The sequence below is a fragment of the Theropithecus gelada genome, chromosome 2 (assembly GCF_003255815.1).
Source record: "Theropithecus gelada isolate Dixy chromosome 2, Tgel_1.0, whole genome shotgun sequence".
NCBI lineage: Eukaryota > Metazoa > Chordata > Mammalia > Primates > Cercopithecidae > Theropithecus > Theropithecus gelada.
This window is the reverse complement of record NC_037669.1, coordinates 132,045,179-132,050,773: the sequence shown is the minus strand read 5'-3', so window position 1 is coordinate 132,050,773 and position 5,595 is coordinate 132,045,179. Positions and strand designations below refer to the sequence as shown.

General features: G+C 46.8%; 1 non-coding gene across 1 annotated transcript; it reads left to right on the top strand.

Moving 5' to 3' along the window:
- Positions 1-5,163: 5,163 nt before the first annotated feature.
- On the top strand, positions 5,164-5,236 carry LOC112619885. Its single transcript, XR_003118368.1, has one exon. It is a non-coding gene; the product is annotated as a small nucleolar RNA SNORD36 (small nucleolar RNA).
- Positions 5,237-5,595: the final 359 nt, after the last annotated feature.

The following is a 5,595-nucleotide window of genomic DNA, read 5'->3' as shown; positions in this document are numbered from 1 at the left end:
GTGTAGCTTTCTGCTGTTGTTTATCAGGGACTATGTTTCTCAAGTGTTGCTCAGAGAGAATTGGCAACAATGTCTTAGAGTGCCTAGGGGGTTGGTGCCAGATGGGCTGGGGGTGGACATTGTCTGAATTAGATATTGGAGTTGATGACCCCTCATCTCCAAGCACCTTCTACTCAAATGATCATAGTTAGTGGGATATCGACAACTACTAAGGAATCTGCATCTTTGTACACAGCACAGGGCCTGGAAAAGAGTGAGCGTTTCGTGAATATTTACTAGGCTGGCTGAGATTCCTGCAAAAGCCTTACTCTGCTATGAGGTTCTCAGGTGGATGCCGATTATGACTTAAAGTTCCTGCAGAGTTCACAAACTCTATTCACATGTGGTACAGGTAACTTTAAGAATTCAAGACCGCGCATGATGGCTCATACCTGCAATTCCAGCATTTTGGGAGATCCAAGTAAAAAGATCGTTTTGAGTCCAGTAGTTCAAGACTAGCCTGGGCAACATAGAGAGATCCCATCTCCACACACACACGCGCGCGCACACACACACACACACACACAGCCGGGTGTGGTGATAGCGCCTGTAGTCCCAGCTACTCAGAAAGCTAAGGTGGGAGGATCACTTGAACCTGGGAGGTCGAGATTGCAGTGAGCCGTGATGGTGCCACTGCACTCCAGTCTGGGAACAGAGGGATACCCTATCTCAGAAACTAAATTAACTGTTGTATCTATGTCTTCTTATCAAATCCTGTCATTTGAACTTAGGACCCTTTTCATCAAATCCTATATTTACACCAGCCAAAAAGAATGTATTTGATGGAATGAAACCACTGTGAGTCCCCTGTGGTTCTAGGATACAGCACCTTTTAACACAGTTGCTTGTCCTGTGCACCCTGATCTCTCGTTAAATAACATTTTGTCGCCTAGGCCCTAGGGTCTGAGAAAAGGAGACAGTGTGAGCAGCTCTGATAGAGAATGAGCAGAAAGAAGTCAGAAATCTGAACAGGATCAACCCAGTCTTTGACCTTACCAGAGCTTCCCCCCAGCTCTGCCCTGCCTCCCTTCCTCCTTGGTGCCCTTCCACCCCTGGGTGACAGGGGTGCTGTGCGCTCCTCTGTGGTTTACCCTGCAGCGGAAATTCAGTCATGTCCAGGTTTATTCTGTGTCACTGTAGTCTATTCACCACAGAAACTGAGTTTTCGTCTCACTGAGTGACCTCCATGGGCTCATGTAGCCTCAAAGGCCTTTTCTGACACAATCATTTTTTGATTATCCATTTAGTGGCATTTCCACAAGAATTTGAAAGACTAACAAAAACTTAAGCAATATTTCTTCTGATTATAAAAAGGGTCTTAGGCCAGACATAGCGGTTCATGCCTGTAATCCCAGCACTTGGGGAGGCTGAGGCAGGCGGATCACTTGAGACCAGGAGTTCAAGACCAGCCTAGCCAACATGGTGAAACCTCGTCTCTACCAAAAATATAAAAATTAGTTGGGCGTGGTGGTGCATGTCTGTAATCCCAGCTACTTTGGAGGTTGAGGCAGAAGAATCGCTTGATCCTGGGAGGCAAAGGTTGCAGTGAGCCAAGATCGCACCACTGCACTTAAGCCTGGGTAACAGTGAGTGAGACTGTGTTTCGGGGCAGGGGGGGAAGAATGAAGAAATAAAAGTAATCTTAGTTTTAGAAGATTTGGAAAATCCTAGGAAAACAAAAGGAAGAAAATAAAATTTTCTTAGTTCATGTCTGGGAAGAATTGTTAGGATTTTGTAGTATACTCCTGCTGGATTTCTATTTAGCCATATGTAACAAAGGCATACTTTTCTAAGATGTGAATGTACTGGACATTTTGTTCTAATCTTCCTTTTCACTTGAATGTATTATCAGTATTTTACCATATCAGTCATTTTTCCTACCTTTTTTTATTTTTTATTTATTTATTTATTTTTTTTGAGACAGGATCTCACTCTGTCACCCAGGCTAGAGTGCAGTGGCATAATCATAGCTCACTGCAGCCTCGAACTCCTGGGCTCAAGTGATCCTTTCACTTCAGCCTCCCAAGTAGCTGGGACTACAGGTGTATGCCGCCATGCTAAGCGTATTTAAGAATTGTTTTGTAGAGTCAGGGTCCTCCTGTGTGGCCCAGGTTGGTCTCAAACTCTTGGGGTCAAGTAATGCTTCCACCTTGGCTTCCCCAAGTGCTGGGATTACAGGTGAGTCACTGTGCCTGGCCTTCTACCATGTTTTTAGAAGCTGTGTATATTTATTTTACATGTTAGGGAATCGTAAATGTTTAGCTATTGAAGAAATGAGTTCATATGGAAAATAACAAAATATGATATACATTGAAACACTTCATTTAAAATTTAAACAACGGTATACTTATTTTGCAATTTTTTTTAAATTTTTTTAAATTTTTTTTTAGATAGAGTGTAGCTCTGTCACTCATGCTGGAGTGTGTGGAGTGCAATGTCACAGTCTCAGGTGAATGTATCCTCAACCTCCTGGGCTAGAATGATCCTCCCACCTCAGCCTCCCAAGATGGGACTACAGGTCCATTTTTGTATATATTTTGTATACTTGGTGTGTCTGGAATTGGTGGGTTTTTGGTCTCGCTGACTTGAAGAATGAAGCTGCAGACCCTCGCGGTGAGTGTTACAGTTCTTAAAGATGCTGTGTCCATAGTTTCTTCCTTCAGATGTTCAGATGTGTCCGCAGTTTTATCCTTCTGGTGGGTTCGTGGTCTCGCTGACTTCAGGAGAGACGCTGCAGACCTTTGCAGTGGGTGTTATAGCTCTTAAAGGTAGCGTGGATCCAAAGAGTGAGGAGCAGTAAGATTTATTTTAGAGCGAAATAACAAAGCTTCCACACTGTGAAAAGGTACCCGAGCATGTTGCTGCAGGCTGGCTAGGGCCGCCTGATCTTATTCCCTTATCTGGCCCCACCCACATCCTGCTGATTGGTCCATTTTACAGAGAGCTGATTGGTCCATTTTACAGAGCGCTGATTGGACTGTTTTGATAGGGTGCTGATTGGTGCATTTACAATCCCTGAGCTAGACACAGAGTGCTAGACAGAAAAATTCTCCAAGTCCCCACTAGGTTAGCTAGATACAGAGTGCTGATTGGTGTATTTACAAACCTTGAGCTAGACACAGAGTACTGATTGGTGTATTTACAAACCCTGAGCTGGACACAGAGTGCTGATTGATGCGTTCACAGTCCTTTAGCTAGTCACAGAGTGCTAGACAGGAAAGTTCTCCAAGTCCCCACTAGGTTAGCTAGATACAGAATACTGATCATTGTATTTACAAACCCTGAGCTAGACACAGAGTGCTGATTGGTGCCTTTACCATCCTTTAGCTAGACATAAAAGTTCTCCAAGTCCCCACTAGACTCAGGAGCCCAGCTGGCTTCACCTAGTGGATCCAGCATAGGGGCTGCAGGCAGAGCTGCCCGCCAGTCCCCAGTGCCTGCACTCCTCAGCCCTGGGGTGGTTGATGGGACCCAGTGCCACGGAGCAGGGGGCAGTGCCCGTCGGGGAGGCTGGGGCTGCCTGGGAGCCCACTGCAGAGGCGGGGGGCTCAGACATGGCAGGCTGCAGGTCCCGAGCCCTGTCCCGTAGGGAGGCAGCTGAGGCCCTGCGTGAATTCCAGCGCTGTGCATGTAGCCCTGCACTGCTGGGGGACCCGGCGCAACCTCCGCAGCTGCTGGCCCTGGTGCTAAGCCCCTCACTGCCCTGGGCCCACGCCCCGGCCGGTAGCTCCGAGTGCAGGGCCGCTGAGCCCACGCCTGCGCCCGCTGGAACTCGTGCTGGCTTGTGAGCCTGCGGCGCAGTTTGGGTTCCCACCCGCGCCTCTCCCTCCACACCTCCAGGCAAGCAGAGGGAGCCGCCTCCGCCATCCCAGAGAGGGGCTCCCTCAGTGCAGTGGCGGGCTGAAGGGCTCCTCAATCACTGCCAGAGTGGACGCCGAGGCTGAGGAGGGGCCGAGAGCAAGGGCTGCTAGCGTGTTGTCACCTCTCAACAGGGTTTTGTCATGTTGCCCAGGCTGGTCTCGAAGTCCTGGACTGAAGTGATCTGCCCTCCTCAGCCTCCAAAAGTGCTGGAATGATAGGCATGAGCCATGGCACCTAGCTTTACTTTGCAATCTTTTGTCTACAGGCATAAAACTTATTCTTGGAGAGTCGGTCCACTTATCCCAGTTTCTTGTCTAAATCGTATCTGAAATATCCAGTTTTGATTTCTGTCGAATGGATGAATGGATCCAGAATGTAAAATACGTTTTGTTGTTGTTGTTGTTGTTGTTGTTGTTGTTTTTTAAAGATGGAGTTTTGCTCTTGTTGCCCAGGTTGGAGTGCAATGGTGAGAGATCTCGGCTCACTGCACAACCTCTGCCTCTTGGGTTCTCCTGCCTCAGCCTCCTAAGTAGCTGGGATTCCAGGCCCCCACCACCATGCCTTGCTATTTTTTGTATTTTCAGTAGAGACAGGGTTTCACCATGTTGGCCAGGCTGATCTCAAATTCCTGACCTTAGGTGATTTGCCTGCCTCAGCCTCCCAAAGTGCTGCAATGGCTTACAATGTAAAATACCTTTAAAGACACTTAATGCAACCTCCTAGATCATGTGCAAATTTTTCCAGGCTAGGCCAGGTGTGGTGGCTCATGCCTATAATCTCAACAGTTTGGGAGGCTGAGACAGGAGGATCAGTTGAGGCGAGGAGTTCAAGACCAGCCTGACCAACATGGAGAAACCCTGTCTCCTAAAAATACAAAGTTAACTGGGTGTGGTGGTGCATGCCTGTAATCCCAGCTACTTGGGAGGCTGAGGCAGGAGAATCGCTTGAAACTGGGAGGTGGAGGTTGCAGTGAGCTGAGATCACACCATTGCACTCCAGGCTGGGCAACAAGAGCAAAACTCTGTCTAAAAGAAAAAAAAAAAAAAGAAGAAGTAAACAGTTTCCTGAAATCACAGGCAAGGTGGCTCAACTCAACGTTTTGGTGACTGGGAGGAAAACATTCCAGGTGTGTGATGAAATTCTCAAATGGATTACACAATTTTACATGTAATTTAGTTTATTATTTTTTCTGCTCTTTTACTCAACAATTTGTCCTGGATTTTTATGTCAGTAAATATAAACACGTGGTTTTAAAAAGCTTTTTTGTAATGATGTGAATCTCTCACTGAATTCAACCTTGAAGTGCAAATCCGTGAACTTTTTAACCCTGAGCAATTGCTACCAAGCTAGTTTTGAAATTTACTGCTTTTGGTCAAAATACATTCTTCAGCTAATGCTTTCTTCCAGCTCGTTGTCTTCTTGCCTGCCTTTTATTGTAAAATGGGAGTCCCTTACTGCATTATGAAGGGGAAGGCAAGACTGGGACGTCTGGTCCACAGGAAGACCTCCACCACTGTCACCTTCACACAGGTTATCTCGGAAGAAAAAGGTACTTTGGCTAAGCTGGTGGAAGCTAACAGGACTAATTACAATGACAGACACGATGAGATCCGCCATCACTGGGGAGGCAATGTCCTGAGTCCCAAGTCTGTGGCCCACATCACCAAGCTCAAAAAGGCGAAGGCTAAAAAACTT